The following is a 27,500-nucleotide window of genomic DNA, read 5'->3' as shown; positions in this document are numbered from 1 at the left end:
GCATAGTCTTCAGAGAGACAGTTGTCAATACTGGTGCGATTTTTGTAGTTGTTGTTGATATATATACCAACTTCTCACTGTGGCGAGTTTATTATTATTATTATTATTATTATTATTATTATTATTATTATTATTATTATTATTATTATTATTATTTATTTTTTTACATAAGATGAACCCTATCCATATGGAAAAGCCCACCACAGGGGCTATTGACTTGAAATTCAAGCTTCCAGAGAATATTATTATTATTATTATTATTATTATTATTATTATTATTATTATTATTATTATTATTATTATTATTCAGATGATGAACCCCCTGTCCATATGGAACAAGGCCACCACAGGGGACATTGACTTGAAATGGCCCCTGTGGTCCTATCTCATATGAACCGGGTTCTTCTTCTGAATAATAATATCTGAAAACCAGTGAAGACGAGTAGCTAAGGGTGCATGGGAAGAAGGACTGATAAAAGTAGATGTACGAGACAGAAGAATGAAAAACAGAACAGAGGAACGGCACAATAAAACCAATGCACGGACGGTGCATGAGACAGATTAAAGAAGTGCCAACGATGAAACATGGCAATGGCTACAGAGAAAGAACTCAAGAAGGGAAACAGAAGGAATGCTAACACCGGCACAAAGATCAGGTCCTAAGAACTACACATGTCCAAAGGAAGCAATAAATGGAAATAACATCTCATCCATGCGGGAGTGCAATATGAAGACGAGACCAGTCCACATAGTGAATGTCCGCACTTGCACAGAACCAGTACAAAGAGCGCTGATTCAGTTGCAAAAAGCCTTCCACTGGAGCCTGTGCAATAAACACTAGCTAGCCTTGCATTAGTGGTACGAGCATCAACCTGAGGACTGATAGAAACGATCGAACAAGATCCTGTGGGACTATGGTATCAGAACAGATAGGTGATACGTGCCAACAGACCAGACGACGTTGATTGACAAAATCCAAGAAGAAAGTATCACTCATTGATGTCGCAATACCATGGGACACCAGAGTAGATGAAAGAAAGAAAACTAATAAGTATCAAGACCTGAAAAATAGAAATAAGAAGGATATGGGAATATGCCAGTGGCGATAGTACCCATAATCATAAGACACTAGGCACGATCCCAAGATCCTGGAAGAATCTGAAAATCTAGAAGCCGAAGTAGCTCCAGGACTCGCTGCAGAAGAGGCTACTAGAAGGCGCACATAGTGAGAAAAGCGATGGACTCCTGGAGGCAGGATGCAACCCGGAACACCACACTATAAAAACCACCCAGTCGAATAGGATGACTGATAGACGAAAATAATAATAATAATAATAATAATAATAATAATAATAATAATAATAATAATAATAATAATAATAATATAATAATAATAATAATATTCTTTGGAAGCTTGAATTTCAGAGTCAATGGCCCCTTTGGGCTTGTTCCATATGAATAGGTTCATCTTCTCAATAATAACAACACATAATAATAATAATAATAATAATAATAATAATAATAATAATAATGGTGGTGATGATAATAATTACCTGAGAAATACCAACAGCATTGCATAAGAGGGAATAACTGGGTCATCTCAATTCTACCTCTTGTTTGAGAGGCGGTTGGTAACAGGGGCGTGTTCCGACTTTATTAGTCAAGTCTTCGCGGGCAGGTAGTTCGGTCAAATGTGGTCTGGAGTTCCATAAGGACTGTTATTTATTTTTTATTTATTTATCGTATTTTTGCACTTCATTGTTTCGTTTGTCTCTGTCTCTGTCTTTCAGTCTGTCTGTCTGTCAGTCTTTGTAAGCTTGTTGTATATATATATATACTGTCTCTTATACAACAAACATTATATATATATATATATATATATATATATATATATATATATATATATATATATATATATATATATATATATATATATATATAGCGATATTAATGTAACGTGTATGTATGTATAGTGTGTGCAGCTTAAAAGGCAGTGATCAGGATTACAGATTGTTAACAAAAGTATATGGTTTGATCGTGTAAACAGTGTTTTATGGGCCTTTTAAACTTCAAAGAACATTGTAAGGTTACAGCAAAAGCATTCAGATAATATGTCTGTGTTTGTGTTTGTGTGTGTGTTGTGTGTTTGTGTGTTTGTGTATGCAGTTCTAAATGATAACTGCGAATATCCTCCTTTAAGTTTGACATTGGCGAAGGACACTGTTGATTATCATTTATAGTATTATGATCTTTGTTATAATTACTCAGAGCACGCACTGAAAAATATGAATAATAGGAACACGCTGATTTACATATGAACATAATAAACTTTTCGCATTTAAGTTCTAAAAAAAAAGTGTCTAAATTAATGAGGAATTTTAGGGCCAAGAGTAGTAGTGACCCTGTGAATAAAATGTTAAATAGTCCCGCAATTGTTTGCCCTATTATTATTATTTATTATTATTATTATTATTGTGTGTATTATTATTATTATTATTATGGAACAAGCCCACCACAGGGGCCATTGACTTGAAATTCAAGCTTCCAAATAATATGGCGTTCATACGAAAGAAGTGACAGAAGGTAATGGAAAATACGGAAAGTGGAGATCAGTTATCAGAAAAACAGATAAATTAACAAATTAGTAATGAACAGATAAAAATGTAAGCAAATCATTAAAATACAAAGCCAAAGTAACTACAAAAAGCCCATGACAGACGAATAACGCGACCCATGTTGTGTTTGTGGAGTTTGCAACGACTGAACTGAGAGGAATCATAGTTGACACGAATAAGCTTTCTTGTTGACACGGAGAGCCACGTCCCAAGATGCAACGGCGTGAGAAAACGAGAGAAAGTTGACACAATATGCGCCGTGCATTCGAACATGACACAAATCTTCATTATCGATCAAAAATAACAGATCTGATAAAGCGCAGTCAATGCATAACCGTGTGTTATTCCAAGATAACAAGTTAAACAGTTATTCCCAAATCGTTGCCGCCACCCACCCCCACGTAATGGGGTAGGTGCCGTCAGTGCACCTCACGCGATGCACTGTAGGCATTTCTTAAGGGTCTTTGCGGCGTCCCTTCGGCCCCTACCTGCAACCCTTTTCATTCTTTTTATTATACTTCTGTTCATATTCTCTTTCTTCCATATTAGTTTCCTCAGCCCTCTCCTGACAGTTGTTTCATAGCGCAACTGAGAAGTTTTCTTCCTGTCAAACCTTTGAAAAAACCTTTTTACTCTCAGTTTCCCTTTCAGCGCTGAATGACCTCAGCACAGGTCCCAGCGCTTGGTCTTTGACCTATATTTCATATTCCACTAGCTAACCAACGCGGTGCTGCCCGGTATAACTCTGAATGACAACCGATGAACTCTCTCTCCCTCTCTCTCTCCTAACGTCCTCTACTCTCTCTCTCCATCACCCCTTCCAAACACCCACCCCCTTTGGTGCCATTGATGTCTTACCCCACAGTATTCTTTTCCAGATTATAAGTCATATTATGTATACCGAAATTAGGTATGATAAATTCGTAAAGGTTATTTAATTACCAAGTCTACGGGCATAACCAGCCCGTTTCAGGGAAGTTCCCACCCCCAACCTCCTATGGTGCCCCTTGGTGGTAGTGATGTATTACCCCTACAGTGCTGATTTCTAGATAATAAGTCATATGTATACCAAGTCTGGTTGAAATTGCTTAGTGCGTTTCAGAGTTATGCTGGAATACACACACACACATACATACATACTGTACATGTATACATACGTCCATTTTTATGTATATACTGTAGATATATTCCATTCCTTTCCGTTCTCAAATCGCCCCACTCGAATATAACAATACTCGGAAGTGTAGTTTTTGCAAACCGTCAGTAACACTTAAAAATAGATCCCACAAAGAGGAATAGCAGCATTTGACACAATTCTTCGGTCTAACTGAACGTCTCAAGGGAGCGCTGGTGACGCTGTTTGTCCGCGTCACTCAAGAATAGCGAAGAATCGTTTCAAGATCAGGTCACGGCGTGACACTGGGAGCTCAAATGACTTAGCAGCTTTCACGACGGCGCCCGTAATCTTCGTTTTTATTCTCCATTTCCTTGGCGACGACTTTCTAGGTTTTATTTTATTCAATTTTGTTTTAATTTCGTTTATCGCAGTCTTCTCCTCAAGCCTTGCGTGAGAGCTTATATAAATGTCAGTGAGATGCCACAAATCACTTTAGGTGTGTTTTTTTTTTACTGGATGATCGTCGAACGCGTTCTAAAATTACTTCTTTTTAAAGTGATTGTGAAAATAAAGCTGGCTTAATCTCGTTCTGTGAGCCTAAATTAACTTCTTATAAACTACGTGAAAAAAGTGGACGTTCTAAAATGATTTCTTTTTAAACGGATATTGAATATAAAGTTGTATAAATCTCGTTCTGTGAGCCTGAATTAACCGGCCATAAATCGCGTGGAAAAAAAGAGGTCTGAGATACAAGAGATGTTTAACTGGGTTAAGGATAAAAACTTGATGGACGTAGAGTTTAAACGATGATGCCGCTTTGACCAACAAAACACGACAGGATTTACGAAGCTTGCCCAATAGAACGCATCATATATCTACATAATGGACTCAAGGTAAATCTGAGAAAGACATGAAGTAATGAGGACACAGAGGCATGAATTAACCTTCGAATGAAAAAGATTCTTTTGACTTAGAATTTAACGACCAAAATAAAAAGCAGATCAACTAAGATTTGGAAATCGAATAGACTGTAAAAATATGTGATCGAAATAAAGACAGAAATTCATTGATAGATATGTGAAATGTCTCATGGACAGAGTGACTGATACATGTGAATAATAATAATAATAATAATAATAATAATAATAATAATAATGGTGAAGAAATCCGCAATACATTTGCACTGACATCATTGTGGAAATCTTCATTTTAGTGACTCGTGTGATTATGAGATTTATAATAATAATAATAATAATTTGGAATTCTCTCCCTGCATCCATGTTCCCTAACTCGTATATCCTTCTGTCCTTTAAAATAAAAGTCAAGTCTCTCATTTCCTGCTTAAACGGGACCTTCGGACGAGCAAGAGCCCGTGCTGGCGTAAGGCCAGATTAAACCAAGAGCAAAAACAGGAAACGCAACGAGAACAACAGTTGAATGTTTCACCAGATATTGGGGATTCAGTCCTACCAGCCTTCTTCTTCTTCTTCTTCTTCTTCTTCTTCTTCTTCTTCTTTCTAACTTCTTCTTCTTGTTTTCTATTATTATTATTATTATTATTATTATTATTATTATTCAGAAAGATATACCCTATTCATATAAAACAAGCCGCTTCCATTATTATTAGCTTCAAAGATTATTATTATGTGATTATTATTATTATTATTATTATTATTATTATTATTATTATTATTATTCAGAAGATATACGCCTATTCATATAAAACAAGCCGCTCACAAGGTCCATTGACTTGAAATTCAAGCTTCCAAAGATTATTATTATTATTATTATTATTATTATTATTATTATTATTATTATTCAGAGGATGACCCCTATTCATATAGAACAAACCCACCACAGGGGCCATTGACTTGAAATTCAAGCTTCCAAAGAATATGGTGTTCATTTGAAAGAAGTAACAGAAGGTATTGCGAAATACAGAAAGAAGAGATCAGTTACCAGAAAAGAAAAAAGAAGGATGAATTAATAAATTAATAAATAAATAGATAAAATTATAAATAAGTTATAGGGTACTAATATTAGCATTGCATCGTCGCTTGAACTTTGCATCAGAGAGTCTTTTTAGTTTTCTATAAAAGAAAATTTGTCTGTCCGTTCTACTTTTCTTGAGATCTTAAAAACTATAGCTATTTTATGTTGTCCCTTCGTCATCAGATATCAAATTACAGCCATCTAGCCTCAGTAGTTTTTATCTTATTTAAGGTTAAAGTTAGCCATGATAGTGCGTCTGGCACCGCTATCGGTGCCAGCAACAAAGAAGTTTCATGGGTCGTGGCTAAGAGTTTCATGGGCCGTGGCTGAGAGTTTCATACATCGTTATACGTTGTACAGAAAACTCGATTGCGCCGAAGAAACCTCGGCGCATTTTTTGCTTGTTTTATTAATTTTTTTTACCGTTTTGTACTTCGAATTTCAAACTTCGGTGAACAACAAGGAACAACTGAATGTTTGAATTCCTTCTCTCCAATCTTAGACCTCCTCATCTCCGTTCATTTAAGCCACTTTTTCACATTCTCAAAAGTATTTGGGGCATCTCAACCTTGTGGCAAACTACTTTTTTTTTCTTCCTCCCTCGGCAGCCGGTGTGATACAGTACCAAAACATGATCTCAAAAGGACATCGACTAAGGACGTCATGCCTGGGGGGATATTTTAAGGCCTCCGGTTAGTATGTCATACTGGCCATAAGGTCCAGAGGTCTATAGTAGACCTTCCACGGTCTAGAAACAACGTGAGACCTTCATATTGGCCTTGTGGGTCGTCGGTAGGTCTACTTCTCAAGGTCACAGAGCTGGGTTGTGATCAAGCGTCGAGTTTAATTTCTAAGGGTGGTAGGTTTTTTTTTTTTTTTTTTAACTCTCCCCTTAGAGGCCAACAGATCTCTATTTAGTATTGTTTCATTCTCTTAGCAAATGAGAAGAAGAGTGAAGAAGATACAAAGATGGGAAAAAGATATTAAGATAAGACCAGCCATTACCGTATATTTTATATAACACTCCAACTTCTCTATTTCTCTACTTATTTATTTTTTTGTCTATTTATAAATTTATATGTCTGTTTACGTTTTAATTCTTTAAAAGATTGCTCTGTTTCGTATGGACACTTAAAATTTATAGTTAGATAATACTAATAATAGTACTTTTTTTTAGAAATTAGTAAATTCCACTAGATCTTGCTTCTGACAAGAATAAAGAAAAGCTGCTATCACGTTCATTTTCTAACTACTTAATAAATAATAATAATAATCCATTAATAATGTATAATAATAATAATAATAATAATAATAATAATAATAATAATAATTTTATGGCCATTTATCTATATGTTCCATGAATAAGGTTCATATTCTTTGAAAAATAATAAATGGCCCTGTGGTGGGCTTGTTCCATAATGGATAAGGGTCATCTTCTGAATAATAATAATAATAATAATAATAATAATAATAATAATAATAATAATAATAATATTAATAATAATAATAATAAACATTATTTGCTGACGAGATGTGAACTAGAAATACTTAGTATTTCAAAACTTATTGATCTCTGAGCTAGTTCTAAAGGTTACGAAGGGCCCCAGGGGAATTCTTGGTCTTCCCCAAGGTCAAGGTTGATGACAATAACCGCAACAAATAAGTGGGTAAATAAATAAAAAGTTACGAAACTGATGCGATTTTGTTCTGTATAGATGAATTTTGTTTGTTTCTTAAGAATATCACATATAAATAAATGTTAGTTATTCATCAACGTATCTGTCAGCAAGTTAGTTATCACATATAAATAAATGTTAGTTATTCATCAACGTATCTATCAACAAGGTTATCTACGTTGATGTTAAATGGACTAAATATATTTTGTTTATTTAAATAGTATTTATTTAATTGTAAGAAGTAGGGTGTACTACCACCTAAACTACCACAAACACACACCTACACAAACAGAGGCTACACACACAAACAAGGCTACTCACACACACACACAAACAGGGGCATATACTCAAACACACAAGCAGACATATACTCACACACAAACAGAGGCATATACTCACACACACACACACACAAACAGACATCACACACACACACACACACACACACAAACAGAGGCATATACTCACACACACACACACACACACAAACAGAGGCATATACTCACACACACAAACAGAGGCATACTCACACACACACACACAAACAGAGGCATGATACTCACACACACACACACACAAACAGAGGCATATACTCCACCCACACAAACAGGCATATGCTCACACACACACACACAACAGACTCACACACACACACACACACACACACACAAACAGAGGCATATACTCACACACACACACAAACAGAGGCATATACTCACACACACACAAACAGAGGCATATACACACACACACAAACAGAGGCATATACTCACACACACACACACAAACAGAGGTATACACACACACACACACCCACACAAACAGTGCATATACTTTACTAACACACACACAAACATATACTCACGCAAAGACAAAGAGGCATATACTCACACACACACAAACAGAGGCATATACTCACACACACACAAACAGAGCGCACAGCCTTAATACTCACACACACACACAAACAGACGTATCTCACACACACACAAACAGAGGCATATACTGCCATACTCACACACACACACACAAACAGAGGCATACACTCACACACACACAAACAGCAGGTCTCACACACACACACACAAACAGAGACATATACTCACACACACACACAAACAGCAATATACCCACACACACACACACAAACAGGGAGGCATATACTCACACACACACACACACACAAACAGAGGCATATACTCACACACACACGCGCGCGCATACACAAAACAGGAATCCATTCCACATAGGAATTCATCTCAAAATTGAATGATTCCACACACACACACACACACACAAACAGGCATATACTTACTCTTTATACACAAACACACTCACAAACAGATAATTTTTAGGGGCATAAACAAATTATGCATTTAAAAGGGATCACACAAACAGCATGTGTGTGATCACAGAATGTTAAAATGAGGCATTCTTAACACATTCACACACACAAATAGAGCATGTGCTCACACACACACACAAAAAATTGAATACTCACACACACAAACAGAGCATTTACTTTACACTAAGGTCGAATGAATCTTTTATGATAAAACAAATACATTTAAAAGGGATCGTGGGATCTCAGAATTAAATGACTCTTTAACACATGATCATACGAAATAAATTATTATACATTTAAAAGGGATCTTGCTCTCTGACAAACAAACAGACAGACGCTTCTGACTACACCGTTCAACAATCAAGCTGGCATAGAGATTTATCTTAAATGGATGAATATTAACGTCTGATTAACCGATCAGGAAGCGTTTCTTAGCACCTTTAAACTCGTGCCATAGTTAAGGACGAACACACTTAGCAAGTTGCTTGCGAAGGTGTTCCTTATCGCTCGCTTAACAAAGGCTAATTAAGCGTTGAAGTGTCACCTAGGCCAGCTGCTATGTTGACACAGGACTCTTCTCTGCTATTTTTAGACCGTGGCAACGCGTGATATCGATTGCTCTTGCGTGATGGTAATTCGGAAGCAATCTGCTATGATCGTTTTCAGTCGAGGACCTGATGGCGTGGAATTCGTTTAGTGTTAAATTGTCTGTTGACTGAACGAGCCCGTGGATTTTGTTCAGCTTTGAAGTTCACCATCACTGATCACGATTTAACAGTTCCAAGTCTTCAAGAGTTGTCCATCTTATTGTCTGATGTCAGTGCTAAAATGTCCCCATCAACTGAACAAGGCTGCAGTTTTTGTTCAGCTTTGAAATGCACCATCATGATCACGATTGAACAGTTCCAAGAGTGTGGAAATGTCCTTATCAACTGAAGGCTGTGAGTTTTGTTCAGCTTTGAAATGCACACCAGTGATGCACAATTTAAAAGTTCCAAGTGTTCAAGAGTTGTCCATCTTATTGTCTGATGCCAGTGCTAAAATGTTCCTGTCGACTGAAATGCACAACTCTGATGCACGATTTGACAGTTCCAAGTGCTCATGAGTTGTTTATCTTCTTTCTTGATGCCAGTGCTAAAATGTCCCTATCAAGTGAAATGCACAACACTGAGGCACGATTTAAGAATTCTAAGAATTCTAAGAATGAGAAAATGTCCCCATCAATTGATAAAAGCTGTGAGTTTTGTTCAGCTTTGAAATGCACACCATTGATGCAAGATTTAAAAGTTCCAAGTGTTCAAGAGTTGTCCATCTTATTTCCTGATGCCAGTGCTAAAATATCGCCATCGCTTGAACAAGGGTGTGGTTTTTGTTCAGCTTTGAAATGGACAACATTGAAGCACGATTTTACAGTTCCAAGCGTCCTAGAGTTTGCCCATCTTTTTTTATGACGCCGGAGAATCTACTCTCGTTTCGCCGTGGACTCCTGATGATGCAGGGGTTAAGAGCGAAGGCCATGCAGGGTCCCGTCCCGTCTAACGAAGGGAACTGCAGGGAGTGTTCGTGCAACCGTTGGAGGGGCAGGGTGGTTTTCGAATCCCGTCCTGCGGAAGATCCTACTCACTGAACCCTTGGTGTGTTTTGCTGTAATGTGCTAAAACTTAAAAACTCTAAAACTCCTTCGGGGTTTATTATAGGAAACTGAAAACACTTTCAAGTCGCCTTGAAGGCGACGAGAATTACTTTGTGAATAGAACGCGGAATGATAATATTGTGTTCGTGCTTTTAATCTTATGATCTCAGTCGACATCAACAGGCGAAATGCGTAAATACAAATACTGTAAGACGGCTCTTTCGATAATTCGAGAGGACAAATGTTGTATTTATACTTAGAATATATTGTTAATGTATTATTAACACCATGATCTGTATTTTGTGGATGTATGACCTTTATCAAATCTTTCTTACCTGTTTTCCATCGAATAAGAAACAGCAGGTGAATTGTGGAGTGACGGACAAGATTTCACCGTCACACTTTTTGTGATCAGAACTTGCTTTAGTTGCAGTGAAAGTGGCGTTGTTGTCTTGCCGGTGATATTTTGCTTCGGGGGGGAAAACAACAACAACAAAAAAACTCCAGTGCGTAGAAGTAAGCCGGTCAGAAGTAGCCATAATAAAAACAGGTTTTTTCAAGCACTTCCTTGTGTAAAGGGCTTCAATCTTCTTTGCTGTTACGTAATCACTCACTGCCCACCTAACTGGTTAACGCAACCAGTCATCACCCATCTAACTGATTTATTTAATCAGTCATCACCCATCTAACTCATTTATGTATCAGTCATCACCCATCTAACTGATTTATGTAATCAGTCATCACTCATCTAACTAGTTTATGTAATCACTCATCACCCATCTAACTGATTTATGTAATCACTCATCACCCATCTAACTGATGTATGTAATCAGTCATCACCCATCTAACCGATTTATGAAATCAGTCATCACCCATATAACTGGTTAACATAGTCAGTTATCGCCCCTCTAACTGATTGATGTAATCAATCTTCGCCCATGTAACTGATTGATGTAATTAGTCTTCGCCCATCTAACTGATTGATGTAATCAATCTTCAACCATCTAACTGATTGATGTAATCAATCTTCACCCATCTAACTGATTGATGTAATTAGTCTTCAGCCATCTAACTGATTGAGGTAATCAATCTTCACCCATCTAACTGATTGATATAATCAATCTTCACCCATCTAACTGATTGATGTAATCAATCTTCACTCATCTAACTGACTGATGTAATTAGTCTTCACCCATCTAACTGATTGATGTAATCAATCTTCACCCGTCTAACTGATTGAAGTAATCAGTCATCACCCATCTAACTGGTTAATGTAGTCAGTTAACACCCATTTAACTGATTGATGTAATCAATCTTCGCCCATGTAACTGATTGATGTAATCGGTCTTAACCCATTTAACTGATTGATGTAATCAGTCATCACCCATGTAACTGATTTATGTAATAAGTCAGCACCCATCTAACTGATTGATGCAACCACTCATCACCCTTCTAACTGATTGATGTAATCAGTCTTCACCCATCTAGCTAATTGATGTAATCAGTCATCACCCATCTAACTGATTAACATAATCAGTCATCACCCATCTAACTGGTTAACATATTCAGTCATCACCCATCTAATCGGTTACCATAATCAGTCTTCACCCATCTAACTGATTGACGTAATCAGTCATCACCCATCTAACTGATTGATGCAACCACTCATCACCCATCTACCTGATGGACTTTCTCAGTCATCACCTATCTAACTGAATGATGTAATCAGTCTTCACCCATCAAACTGATTGACGTAATCATTCATCACTCATCCTACTGATTAATATACTCAGTCATCACCCATCTAATTGGTTAACATATTCAGTCATCACCCATCTAATCGGTTATCATAATCAGTCATCGCCCATCTAATTGATTGATGTAATCAGTCATCACCCACCTAACTGATTGCTGCAACCACTCATCACCCATCTAACTGATGAACTTACTCAGTCATCTCCTATCTAACTGATTGATGTAATCAGTCTCCACCCATCTAACTGATTGGTGTAATCATTCATCACCCATCTACATGACTGACTTAATCAGTTAGCACCCATCTAACTGGTTATTGCAATCATTCATCACACATCTAACCAGTTGACCTATTCAGTCATCACCCAACTAACTGGTTTTTGTAATCAGTCATCACCGGTCTATTCAATTTCACCCCCACAAAGTCTGTGAACCGGAGCTTTGAGCTCACTCTTGTTCGATGGGATTTCTGTTATTCTGCTTTATTATGTTACACGTACTGTAGGTTATGAAATCATCTTTGTCTGTTTGTATTTGTCGACAAGATATCTCAAAAGCTGTTGACTGTCTTGAATGAAATTTCGTGGGGTTTCCGGGCTACGGAGAAAGGAAGGGGTGAGTGAAGTTTGGGGAAAAAAAGGAGGTGCATAAATTTTGAGAAAGGAATATGTGGGAAATCCGGTGAGGACACAGTTGCAAAGGCATAGACAATGTTTTTTTTTTTTTTTTATCTTGAATTGCTTTATGTTTTGCCTTTTCGTTGTTGGATGAATTCGGCCTTGTTCGGGGAGCAGATTTTCCTTATTCGTAAGTCCCTGCGGCTTGTTAACCTCCTTAGTCACCTAAGTGCGCGTTCATCTGGCTGAAAGGTGTTGTCACACGAACATACAACCACACACACACACACACACCCTCTGGCATCTTTTAGTATTTAGGCCTAGGCCTAGGGTTTACAGCAATTGACCGTTATTTACTAGTCAAATTGAAACTGGCCATAGAAGAAAATGTGCGATTTGACCAGCGCCTCAATATTTAAAAAAATAGAGGGTACTTGACCTAAACTTTGACCTAAATGGCATATTTTAGCACCTAGACCTAAGCTTTACACTAGTTGGCCGTTATTTGGTGGTCAGACTTAAACTGCCCATCAACAAACACGATTGATTGCAGAAAATAATGGATACTTGACCTAAATTTCGACCTAAATCAGTCCTCAGCGGAGAGCCTTCAAAGAATCGATCGTGATTAAGCAGAAGTCCAGTGACTTTTCAGCAGTAGGTTCAGTCCAGTTTCAGTCTGATTAGTTCAAGGTCAACTGGCAGTTGCAGTAAGAGAGATGTTCAGATATATTAATGATGAACAGATGCATAAAATTAAAACAGTTTCACCAACAGCTTTCCATAAGTGAAAATAATTTTTTTTTTCTCAGACTTGACATAGGACTGAGATGAACGTACGGTAGACAGAATAAAATGTAAATTATGATTTATGCAACGCTGGCGTCAATCCAGGAGGTTATGTTATTTATCGTGTCTGTCTATCTGTCTTCCGTAGGGGGTTAGTGCCGTCAGTGCACCTCACGCCGTGCACTGTAGGCATTACTTGAGATTCTTTGCAGCGTCCCTTCAGACCCTAGCTGCAATCTCTTTCATTCCTTTGACTGTACCCCTGTTCATATTCACTCTCTTCCAACTTACTTCCCACCCTTTCCTAACAATTGTTTCATGGTGCATCTGCGAGGTTTTCCTCCTGTTACACTTTTAAAACCTTTTTATTCCTCTGAATTTCAATTTCCGGGCTGAATGACCCCATCATAGGTCCCAGCGCTTGATATTTGGCATAAATTTTATAATCCATTCCTGTTTATCTTTCAGACTGCTAGCGGGACCTTAGAAAACTAATGAACGAATTTTAGCTAATTATTCCTTTTGTCCCCCTTCTTCTCCGGTTTTGGAGCCAGAATGTTTTAGCAACTACACTGATGGCTTCGTTGAGCTCTACAGCGAAAACTTAATGACATGTAGTTTCTGAGGTAGGCCTAAGTAAGCTAGTCACGTGAACTGTGCTTTGTGACTATCTCTTATCGGAGTTAACTGAACGAATTCATGAGAACGTTCTTCTCCCACAATTTCCTGGTAACCAAAAGAACATGCCTCTCTCTCTCTCTCTCTCTCTCTCTCCCTTAGAGGTCTTAGAGTTTACTTATTCATGCTGCATTGCCCCATGACTGGCAACAACAGATCTTCAGCCTTACCAACAATGCTGAGTCGGAATCTCTTGAAGCCTCAGACTTAATTTCAGACGTGAGGCTAAATAAATTTCATCGAGGCTCTCTCTCTCTCTCTCTCTCTCTCTCTCTCTCTATATATATATATATATATATATATATATATATATATATATATATATATATATATATATATATATATATATACATATATATATATATATATAGACATGATAGAAATTCACCTTTTCAGTCTTTCTGAAATCAACTAACATTGCCTCTTTTGTTCATTATTATTCCAGTCACCATCAAAATGTTAAATTCTATGTCTTTTCTGGAATGTTCTTAAGGGCTTTACGTGTCTGTAGCCCGCAGTTCATTAATGCCGAGATCAAAACTATTTATGATATTGCTTTGAAACTTAAATACCTAAGGACTTTGTAGATAGTATGGAAAAGAGCCAGGAAAACATTTTATTTAACTAATAACAAACTTGAATTCAGCAAGCATAATATTCTCAAATTACCGTATGATGAAAGGTTTTACAGATTCCTAGAATTTTAAAGCTTCTCAACATATAAATGTTGTTTTTCAGTAATTTTAATGTTAAGAGTTTAGTGATAAAAATTCTCCTAAAGATGTTTCTGGCTGCATCTATGAAATTCCTTGTAAAAAATGTGATAAAATATATTATGGACAAACTGGAAAAATCACTTTCATAACGAATCAAACAACACCAATATTCTGTGAGAACTGGCCAAATATCGAATGCATTATTACGTACATATGAGAGATTTAGATCATCCATTAACTGAGTAAAGCAAGACCTTTAGTCCTGCAATGACACATTAAAAGGAATATCATCGAATCTTGTTTGATTAAGTCAAATAATGAAAGTGTTCTAAAATTTAAGTCTCGGTTTGTTTAAACTTGATGCCTTCATAATTAAAAAGTTGTTGATAAATATATGCAAAATTAATATTTATCTTTATACATGTTTCTGAAAATGTGAATGGGTAAGATTCCGTTTGCCTTTTATGGTTAAGTATATATTTGGATTAGTTTGTGACCGCGTGATCCTGGATTTTGCCGTGATTAACCTTTGTTTTTTACCCCTGGCAGTTAACCATCTGGTATTCAAGGTTATACATGTTTTTGGATTTGTAAGCCTAAACTTTAGTATTTCTTTTTGCTTGGTCTTGGGTTCAGTTTGTGACAGTCGATCCGGGATTATCCTGATTATCTTTCTGTTTATTACCCTTTGACAACTGACCATCTGGTATTCTTGTTCTTTTGTTTACTTTTTGCAACCTTCTTTATATCTGTGTCTCAATCGTGCCCCGACGATGCGTTAATAAAACGAAGGCGCTTGGTACTGAACTTCTGCCTGTCATTTTCCTGTGGGATTCGCTTATATATATATATATATATATATATATATATATATATATATATATATATATATATATATATATATATATATATATATATATATATATAGAGAGAGAGAGAGAGAGAGAGAGAGAGAGAGAGAGAGAGAGAGAGAGAGAGAGAGAGAGAGAGAGAGAGAATTTCACCACTGTGACACCGAACGATATGTTGAGCATTATGATTGATTGATTGATTGAGTGACAGAGGGATGAAAAGCACTGGCTTCGCAGCAGTAACAAAGATCACAGGGCACAAAGCTGTTGATCATTGATCAGGGCCTGTTCGACTCTTATTCAGTTGAGAGTCCTTTATTCCTCACACCGCTGGACTGTGGAAGTCTCCCTAAGAACGATGTCGTGCAATTGGAACCTCAGAATTTGAAGCGAAGATGCAATGCATTACTACCCTAAAACAATTCTCTTTTTCTATTTTAATCATGTATTTATAATTTATCTATTTATCTATTTATTTAATTGATTTTGTTTTATCGAATAACCGATCTCTTCGTTTTGTGTTTCCTATTATTACCTGGTGTTACTTCTTTCTAATGAACACCATAATATTCGGACTGTCACTCGATGGGCCGGAGTTCAGTTCCCCCGGCCGGCTGATGAAGAGTTAGAGGAATTTATTTCTGGTGATAGAAATTCATTTCTCGCTATAATGTGGTTCGGATTCCACAATAAGCTGTAGGTTCCGTTGCTAAGTAACCAATTGGTTCTTAGCCACGTAAAATAAGTCTAATCCTTCGAGCCAGCCCTAGGAGAGCTGTTAATCAGCTCAGTGGTCTGGTAAAACTAAGGTATACTTAACTTTTTTTGGAAGCTTGAATTTCAAGTCATTGGCTCCTGTGGTGGGTTTGTTCCTTATGAATTGGGTTCATCTTCTGAATAATAATAATAATAATAATAATAATAATAATAACATGTAATAATAATTTCGGTCAAAAATTATTGTAATATATAAGATGAGGGTGGGATGATCAGTACTAGACCAATACACTGAGTACCAGTATACTGATCGCCTGTACACTGATGACCAGTATACTACACTGGTAACCTGTACAGTAATGACCAGTACACTAATGGCCTGTACACTGAGGACAGTACACAACATTGGTGATCTGTACAGTAATGACCAGTACACTGATGACCAGTTAGGACCTGCACACGGATGACCAGTACATTAATGGCCAGTACAATGATAACCTGTACACTGATGACTTGGAAACTGACAACCAGCAGATCAGTACACCGAGGACCAATGCACTGGTGACCTGTACACCAATTACCAGTATACTGACGACCAGTACAGGACCAGTACACTGATGACCAGTACACTGAGGACCTGTACACCATTTACCAGTACACTGATAGCCAGTGCACCAGTTACCAGTACACTGATGACCTGTGAGCCAGTTACCAGTACGCTGATGACCAGTACACTAATGGCCAGTACACCAATTACTAGTACACTGATGACCTGTACACCAATTACCAGTACAATGATGACCAGTACACAAATTACCAGTACACTTATGACTGTACACCAATTACCAGTATACTGACGACCAGTACAGGACCAATACACTGATAACCAGTACAGTGATAACCTGTTACACTGATGACCAGTACACTTAGGACCTGTACACTGATGACCAGTAGGCCAGTATACTGGTGACCAGATAACCAGTGCACTGATTTATCTGTAAAATAAAAAAAAATTCAAAATAAGATAGATTTCTATAGGCCAGATCATCTTCATTAGGCTCCAGCCAGGAGTGAGCTGCCCCCCAGGTCACATAACTAACTTTTTTTTATCCGTTGACCTTCAATCCTGTTTTGGAGATATCCCGTCATCAACAGACATACTCGCAACAAACACCGTCGACAGACGGGTGGGAGCATAACATCCTCTCTCTCTCTGATACAGAGAGAGAGCGTTTATAAACTAAACACGCAGTCGAACTCACGTTTGTTGAATTCCTATTCAATACATTAACTTTTGTCTTCCTTTCTTACCAACCATTGTTTGAAGAAGACGATTTGCGTCTCCAACTTCAGAAAAATATAATAATGAAGAAAAAAAAAACTACGTTTAACCGGGTGAAACGGGAAACTAAACAGCGATCCAAAAGAGTTCTGTGTAAACAGCTGGTCGTTTGACAGTTAGTACTACGCTAGAGAAACCCCTTCCCTTTCCCCCTTAAACCCCCAACCTCTGACGAGAACTTCGTTCTATATACTTTTTCATAGTTCAAGACCAGATGGTCAGTCAGTCACAGATAGTCTGTCCTTTGCCTGTACTAGTGTTGGTGCGAAGAACGATCAGTTCAAAGAAGTGCAAATTTGACGTCATGATGCCGTTCATGGAAACGATATTTTATTTCCGGTGATAACTAAATAGTTCTTTCGCGTTTCACTAAAATTGGTGAGCCAGTGTTTTGAGTTGAGTTATGTATATGTTATATAATTATTGTTTGTCGTTATGTTCTTTTGGATTTTGTGAATGGCTCTGTGAACGTAGACCTACAGTATGGCTAATTAATTAGGCCTATGTCCAATTAAGTTGAAACTTTTATTAACAGACCTGGCATTGTAATGAACAGCAAAATGGTTAACATTAGAGAGGAGGGGTGGTTATATGAAGCGTAATTCAAGAACTTGTTTTTTTTTTAAATCGTAGGCGAGACTTTGTTATCGAAAACTCATAGCTTGCTGTAAAGCTCCCAGCTTGTTTAGTAATCAGATTGTAGTATTCAGTTTTCCCTTAATTTCATTGATACTCTGTTCCCACAACGCATCAAGCAACAAATTTGGGAACTTTCAATTTTAAAGGTAAATTCCCACTGCGTTTACCAAATTACAGGTTCACATGGGAAGGTTATGGCTTAAATTACGCCGGTAATTGAGATGAATGGGATGTAACGACATTAAAATTTGTTCCGGACACAAGTGGTCTGAACATCATGAGTTTGCAAATCTACGGGATTAAAGGGGGTTCCATTTTGTCAGTGACGTTGCTGAACTGTTCCACGTTTGTAGAATATCTATACATACGGTGTATCTGTAGAGTATTTCAAATTGCAACAGATATCAAAATTGCGGTAATAAAATCTTCGTGTAATGCTTTCGGAACAGAAGATAGGTCTAGAATAAAACTAGTTATTAACGTTGACTTTTGAGTTACAGTAATGGTATTGATAAATATTTACCAAGGCCTTTGAAGATTTTATTCTCGAGATCTAGTAAAAATGGATATTTCATCCTCCACGTATGAACAGATATCAAAATTCAGGTACTAAGTTTTGAAACCTACGAGCCATAAGTTTTCGGAACTGAAGATAAGTCTAGGACAAACAAGTTATTAACCTTGACTTTGAGTTACAAAAATGGTATTGAGAGGTATTTACAAAGGTCTCTGAAGATTTTATTTTCGAGAACTATTATTAATAAAAATAGTGGAGTTCTCATCCTCCACCAACGGGAAAACATTTATTCTAACGATGCTGTGAGGGTTTGCAGTTTTAGGAGTCGGGAGAAGTAGGATATTCCAATGGGATGCGATATTTTCTAATGAAAGAGAAGTGTTTTCGTCCGGTAATTGGCAGCCGCAAATAAAACTAGTATCTCAGTTTCAGGAAACGCAAGTTTCCTAAACATAGTGCATGCTTTTTATTGCCTTATATGGACGTCAAAACACCTGCGTTGTAAAGCCTCGAATATTGGTCTAGATTCTACGAGTTTTTAGCCACTTCTCATCGACAGGAAATTCCCATTTATGTTTCCTAAAATGTGTAGGACAGAGGCAAGGTGGCCTTGCTTAGTTACTTTTTATTCATTATGATATAAAAAGCCCGCCATACCAGATTATTAAGACACCTAAAACTTACCCGAACCAATGCTGAAGATAGTTTATTCACATTAAAAAGCGCTGGCGCCATGTTTAGACCCGGTCTACATATAGCGCTATATAGTTTTTAAATTCTTTCGATATAAATAATTTTGTTTGAGCGCTTTACTTAACCTGACCCTGTTAACTTTTAATTTCAACCCTTGGACGTTAACCATTAATTGCAGTGTGCATGTGTGTAACTGCTACAATCAGATATATTAAATTTTTGTTTGAGAGTCAAAATGGATTTCCGGGCAATTATTAGATGACTGGTGTCAGTGCTTTTAAAGTCTAACAGCTGAAACAAATTTAAATTATAGAATCACAGTTTAATGTCGAAGTCTTTATATATCTCTCTATTAGCCAATGTTAACGGTCAAACAAATAGTTGGCTGATGTTTCAGCTAGACTATGCTATTTTTCTTTTAATTTTTTTTTTTAAATTTCAGGACGCCGCTTTTTTTTTTTTTTTTAAAGAGGACCAACAGTAGTTTCTGTGGGCTCGTAAATATAACCTCTCTCTTTTTTAAGTTCGTGGTATTTACAGTCATTTGAGAGTCATTAATTTGAATTTGAGTTTTATGGCGTAGAATAAATGATGAAATCTCGCCTATGGACACTTGAATTGCGTAGTTATATTTTGTTTTATGGCGTAGTTATACCTTGCTTTGTTTTTAAGATTTTCAATCGTGGCGTCCGTTGATATCCTAAATAACTTTATGGCGGCTTAAAAAACCAATTTAGACCTACGTAAAGGTTCCCAAAAACCGAACACGTTCTGGTAGAACTAAAGTTTAGCTCAAAATCATTACAGTCACTCCAACTTGCACCAGTGCGTATAGTGCGTATTCTACCCTAGGAAATACCCAGTGCCCAAGAGCATAAATATATATGACCATCGACCTTGGCCGTCCCATCAATCAAGCCATGGTTGCAATCCTCAAATCTTGGTTTCCCGCCGGCAATTAGACTAATAATGCTCATGACGACTTGATGAGCCTAGCTGCGTCTAAAAGTCTGATTGCGTTCCTAAGAATTGTGGGAATTTGATGTTGTTCTTAAAGAGTTGTGGGAGTTTTTTTTGTTTTTTTTGTCGTAAATCATGACAACTGCGAAGTATGTGAGATAAAGGACATATGCATTTGCGCATTATTTATTTGTTGGAATATATCGTTCCCATTCGCTTTCAAAGAGCGCAATTATCGTAATAGATCGTCTCTGAAAGTACAAAACGTTCCTCCATGATGTGTTGTTAGTTTTATTTGAAATAGATGGTAGTTGTTCATCACCGGTTCCTTAGCCTCACGATATGTAACGTCAGTTATTATAATACTCTCTCTTTCTCTCTCTCTCTCTCTCTGGTTGACTTGAATTGTATATTAAACATTAGACGTAATAAGTTAAGATAAGTAGGCCCCCATGCACTAGGTATAGTTGGAAACTTAAAAAATACAAATAGATCTCGTATTATAACGGAAGTTTCGTGAACTATAAACAAAGAATGGTTATATAACTGGGGGACTATTCTTTTTATTATCTTTAATAGGGTCTTAAAGACACCGCCGTACCCAAGGATTTAAGAAAAAAGTTACTTTTTTGCTAAGTTACGTGATACTGTATAAAATTTTCCCCTATCTTAAATCTTTTTGTAATGCCCAAGTACTAGTAAATAAAACCCAGCATCGCTATGTACAAGTTTCTCTCTCTCTTCTCTCATGTTCTCTTTTATCTCTCTCTTTTATCACTCTCCACCTGTCTGTTCCTTCCGATTTTGGCTATTTTTATAGCTCTCTCTCTCTCTCTCTCTCTCTTCTCTCTCTCTCTCTCTCTCTCTCTCTCTCCTTCCATTCATCTTGCATAACCGCTGAACTCCCTCTCGTCACCTTAAGTATTAAATTAAACAGCTTATTTCAGATTTTCATAAATGTAACTCTTCCTCTCTCCTCTCTCTCTCTCTCTCTCTCTCTCTCTCTCTCTCTCTCTCTCTCTCTCTCTCTCTCTCTCTGTGAACTTCGCTTTTTCCTTTAACCTGAAGTGAAACATGTCTGGGGCTCTTATTCACTTAGGCTCTCTCTCTCTCTCTCTCTCTCTCTCTCTCTCTCTCTCTCTCTCTCTCTCTCTCTCCTCAAGTGAAACATTTGGAACTCTTGTTCACCTAGACTCAGTCGTCTTCTCAAATCGAATGACGGCGCCATTTTGCCTAATAAAGCTTTTATCGTCAAGAGATATACGCTGATACGATGTTATCTTTCCCGTTAATAATCTGAGGGGGCTTATAATTGTCATCGTTAATGACTGATAAGTGGATACATTGTTTTGGTTTTAGCTTCAATTTCACCTACAACTGTCAGTCTTCTAATGGAATGAGAATTGATATCTTTAATTAGTTCCCATGTCATCACCATTATTATATATATATATATATATATATATATATATATATATATATATATATATATATATATATATATATATATATATATATATATATATACACGTATATATATATTATACATATAAACCTAGTCAGTTAATGTTAAACTATCATTTCCGGGCTCCATTTAAATGTTCCATACATGTCTTCGACGATCTGTTGCACTTAGGTGAATCAGTTTTTAAATATTGTTAATTCAGTAGTATAGTTAATTTCCAGCCTTAGAATTATCTGACGGTTTTCCTAAGAAAGAGGCTAATAATAATTACACATATTATAGGAAGTTATGGCTAGCTTGGCCTAATTTTGAGCGCTCTTGCACCAAATAGTGAGTCCATTGTTACTGAGCATATGATTGATTGCTTTGGGGTGCAACTCTTTAATAAGTTTTCAACAAAGGTTCTCTTTGAATGACATATTGGTTATGTTTGTATAAATTTCGAGTTCACGTTAGGGCTTGGGCACAGCACTTCTTTTTCGTTGATTGGCCCAGTACTCTGGTAAATGACAGATACAGTATTATCTTTTTACGTGTAAGGTTGCTCCACTCACCTTTATACCGTAGCATTCCATAGACAAAGGCTCGGGTTTCCTATGAAAAGGGCAAATGCCACATTGGCTTAACCTAGTTTGGTTTTGCAAGTCAATTTCCTTGCATCTTCTTCCTCGACTGTTGAACTATTTTAAGTCTAGAGTTTACTTTCAGCGTTCCTCTGGTTACTGGATTTCTGTTGAAACATTTCATGCAACGAAATATTTTTAATATTTCTGACAAAGTTTATTTATGGCACTGCAACTCTTTAAATAGAAGGTAAGGGATTTTGATGAAATGCCTAAGCCTTTGAAAGCCCTGGTCTTTAGACCTGGTAGAAAACAGCATAGGTCATCCAGGGTTAATGTTGAGAAATAACTTTTTACTTTTAAGAAGAATAATGTGTAATTCAGTTCTGTGATTATCTTCGGTTCAATCCTTTTTTGTGTATTCCATGTTGAGGAAGTGTTTTGTTTATTTGGTATCTCTTAACTATTTGCAATATGAATAAGTGTTCCGATTGTATTCGCTCATTTCCTAGTAGTACAGTTTACTAGACTTCTTCCTAGTACTACGGTTCTTCCTAGCTACAGTTCTTCCGAGTGCCATAGTTCTTACTAGTATTACAGCTCTTATTAGTATTACAGCTCTTCCTAGCACTGCAGTCCTATATAGTACTACAGTTCACCCTAGTCTAAAGTTCTTCCTGTTGCCACAGTTCTTACTAGCATTACAGCTATTCCTAGTATTACAGTTCTTCCTAGAACTATAGTTTTTCCTAGTATTACAGTTCTTCCTAGAACTATAGTTTTTCCTAGTACTACAGTTCTTTTTTGGAGGTGGGATGGGGTGAGAGTTTCAGCTGGTCAAAATTTGGTGTAGCCAAATAATGTAGGGATTGTATTGTCCTATACATATCTGAAGTTGTTTACTCTCTTCCCAAGAAGAAACCGTGTCTGATGACAGTCCTCCTTCAAGGTAAACTAAGTGCTCAGACAAATAATTAACCTTCTTTACAACATTTTATCATCAGATAGTACTAAATGAATCTGTGCAGGACACTTCTTGATTTAGTGAAAGTTTTGCAATGTTATGCATTTAATTGCTTACAGTTTAAGTAGACAGCACCTGAGGAGACCTAGCTGGTTACAGTATTTATAATGAGCCCGAATTAGTCATGTTTGGTGATCCATAGATATATTTTGGTAAAAAAAACTTGGGACGTTAAAGCTATGAAAGATTCCAGAACTTTGTCATCAAGACAGAAGCTGTGTATAATTCATTACTTGGGGAAAAGCTTAGGATATTGAAGTTATGAAAGATTCAGGAACTTTGCCAGCAAGACAGAAGCTGCGTACAATTCATTACTTGGGGAAAAGCTTGGGATATTGAAGTTGTGGAAAATTCCACAACTTTGTCATCAAGACAGAAGCTGTGCATAATTCATTACTTGGGGAAAAGCTTGGGATATTGAAGTTCTGAAAGATTCAGGAACTTTGTCAGCAAGATTGGGTCTGAAAATGCTTTAGTTATTGTTTATGTAAGGAGAAGACTTTTTCTGGGAGTGCTTCGGTTATTAACTGCGTAAGGACAACCGAATGTCCTCACACTAGTTGTAGGTTACCACTATTGGAAATTAAAACACCACTTTCCATACTTGCAGATTTTAGTGATACCCTAACCTGTTGTTTATTCTATAGAAGCTTGAATTTCAAGTCAATGGCCCCTCTTGTGGGCTTGTTCCACGTGAATAGGGGTTATCGTCTGAACAATAATAATCTTCAGTTCAATACCTTTATTTCCAGTGGATGGAAAATTGCAATTGTTTATGTTGAAATGACTCTTGGTATTCAGTAGCTCTCAGTAGAGAGCTTGTATCAGTTATTTTCTGCTGTTGCTCTTCTATTTTATCTTCGTCTGGCCGCTCTCGTTTTCAGGAACGCTTTTACTTCTCGGCATGTCAAGTGAATTAATTATAAAGAACTAGTGATAAATTTAACTCTTAAAAGGGAGAACTTAACAGCCAGCTTACTCTTGGCTGCGTGATCCTGTTTTTTTTTTTTTAAGAGCAATATTAATAGAATGTTGTGCATTATATATATATATATATATAAATGTTTATGAATGGATGAAGTATTTGTGTATGTATATATATTTTTATACACATATATACTGTATATTATATATATATGAATGTTTATGAATGGATGAATGTATATGTATGTATTTATATTTATATAGACGTATGTAAATATATATAAATATATATATTATATATTTATATATGTCTGTATAAATATATATTAATACATACATATACATTATACATACATATACATTCATCCATTCATATATATATATACATATATATATATATATATATATATATATATATATATATATATATATATATGTGTGTGTGTGTGTGTGTGTGTATAAAAATATATATACATACACAAATATTTCATCCATTCATTCATGTATATATATATATATATATATATATATATATATATATATATATATATATATATATATATATATATATATATATATATATAATATATATATATATATTACATATATTAAAAACAACAACAAAGGTACCCCACAACTATATATTGTGCATTGTAGCTATGCCTATGTAAACCCGTTTGTGAATCACGAAAAGCAGCGTTCGTTGCAGGTGTATCCTTAATTTTCCAAACATAAACATGCCCAGTAGTACGTGCTTTCAAAAAGTTATCCCTTACAAACAAATCAGTTTCGAGGTTTATGAAATTTAATAGTTTATTGGAAGTTGTTGTTCCTGTCTTAAATTCATGACGAAAATTCAAAAGATTAGGCTGAAGCTGTTTCCTGGTTCGCCATATTCGGTTAGCGTCTGTTTGAAAGTTGTGCCGTTTCTACTTTTAATTTTATCTAATAATTTCAAAACATTTATGATTCTATATTGCAGTGGGGCTTTTGGATGTTCCCAAATGATGGTTTCGACGAACTTACTTGCGTTAATTCTGTAATAAACATTAGTGTTAAATGCTTTGTCATTAGTGGCTCGTAAGCTTTCATTCTCACAAACGGTCACGGCCGTTTTGTAATTACTTTAATCTTTTTTGTTGCGTATCTAGGCCTAATCCCTCGTTATGAATTCTTGAGGAAAATGAAATGTTTTGAACTTAATAATTCATGGAAATGTTATGCTCACTCTCGATACGCATAATTTTCATGTGCAAGTTAGCAGCCTTTTTGTTATACCGCTCACGAGTGGCATTTGTGCAAATGAGCTTGAGTTGGTTTCATGCGTGTTTGATTTTTAAATATTCATTTTCGGTTCTGTAAATGAAAATATTAAGAATTTTACTATTATTGTCTCCTACAAAATCGAACTTAGAATTTTTATCAGAAATTAACCGATTTTAAAGCTTAGAAATTGTCCATCTTAAATTTGAAAAACTTTTTGCAAATGCTTCTGATTGAAAGTAGTTATTTCAGAATTCTAAAAGAGTTCTGTGTATTCACTGACACTGAGTGATTGAAATTCACAAATTCATTCAAAGATACCAGCACGTATGGCGCGTTTGTTTCTCAAGCGGGGCATCAAGTTTTGATAACCGGGCATAGACCATAGGCAGAAGAAGAAGAAATCGATTTCCGCCGTGCTATGGCTTGTGCGTTTGTTGATCGAATTTGTGAATTTTTGTGACCCAGAGCGAATATATTAGAATTCCCAAACCGGAATTCGTTTCGGTTGTAAGGAAAGGACTGATACATAGTCTGATTGTGTTAATGAAACCGATTAAGCGTGAGTGATCCGACGAAAACCGCTTTGTAGGGAAATTCATAATGGCTGCCAAGCATAGGCCTAGGCGTAACACCAATTTCGAAATGACGCTTACGGGATATGACTGATATGATTGGCTATTGGCCTATAAATTACTGATAACGAAGTGGTGATTCATTACCGAAGCATTTTAGTGTGTTCTTGTGATATACTGAGGCGAAGATTCTGTAGAAAGAATATTGAAATATGAAATATCGGGTTCCCGCCATTTTTGCCCCCCGTGGCGTTCCCCAAGGCTTGGAATGATCATGATGGCTTAAGTCGTTGATTGATCAGTCAGCTATAAAATTTAGCTATGGAATTAACAAATTGTTAATTATTCAAATAACTAACTTATAGTAAACGAGTGTGTTTGTATAGTGAATGTTATGAATGTTGATATACCCAAGCGCGTAGGCCTATGTTTAAATTCCCACTTTGTATGCATCATTTATGCAGTATAATGAAACTTAGTTTTATTTATTTTTCTTAGGGATACAGTGTATTTTACCTCAAAATAATACAAGGGTGCAAATTTGAACTAAATTTAAAGTAATTTGGAAGACTATAGTATTAAATCATTCTTTTGTTATGCTGCAAATGCAGCTTGATTGATTTAAAAAAAAAATTTCGATCAATTTGTAACTAAAAAAAATTGTAGGAATGTCGATTATAAAAAAATAATTTCGGGTAATTCGTGTTTTTTTTTTAGTTTTGTTTACAAAAAATCCATAAACATGACGCTGTATTTCAGATGTTTGAAACGGTGTGTTTAAACACTAGATTTCGTTTTGCAATAGCAGGATTTTTAGGATTTTCTGGCAGGATATCCCAGTAGGATTTTCCAGTAGGATTTTTTCAGTAGGATTTTGCAGTAGCATTTTTTTGTTTTTTAGTAGGGTTTCCAGTACGGTTTTTCAGATAGATTTTTCAGGATTTTCAAGTAGGGTTTTTCAGGATTTTCCAGTAGGATTTTCAATTGGATTTTTCAGGATTTTCCAGTAGGATTTTTCAGGATTTTCCAGTAGG

General features: G+C 36.3%; 1 protein-coding gene across 18 annotated transcripts in view; it reads left to right on the top strand.

Moving 5' to 3' along the window:
- Nucleotides 1-27,500, top strand: part of LOC136833410 (Na(+)/citrate cotransporter-like) — a 92,011-nt gene that overhangs the window by 28,063 nt on the left and 36,448 nt on the right. For 2 of the 18 annotated variants that reach the window (XM_067095528.1, XM_067095518.1), the window contains exon 1: nt 10,243-10,379. The exons of 6 other annotated variants lie outside the window; for them this stretch is intronic. The gene's annotated coding sequence lies outside the window, so the exon portion shown is untranslated. Of the gene's footprint in view, nt 1-10,209; nt 10,586-17,936; nt 18,222-26,182; nt 26,454-27,500 lie in introns of those variants that run through there. 10 more of the 18 variants (XM_067095529.1, XM_067095519.1, XM_067095534.1 and 7 more) reach the window with 8 other exon arrangements.

Source organism: Macrobrachium rosenbergii, chromosome 51 (assembly GCF_040412425.1).
Source record: "Macrobrachium rosenbergii isolate ZJJX-2024 chromosome 51, ASM4041242v1, whole genome shotgun sequence".
Taxonomy (NCBI): Eukaryota; Metazoa; Arthropoda; class Malacostraca; order Decapoda; family Palaemonidae; genus Macrobrachium; species Macrobrachium rosenbergii.
Note: the sequence above shows the minus strand (reverse complement) of the source record. Positions and strands in the feature narration are given on the sequence as shown.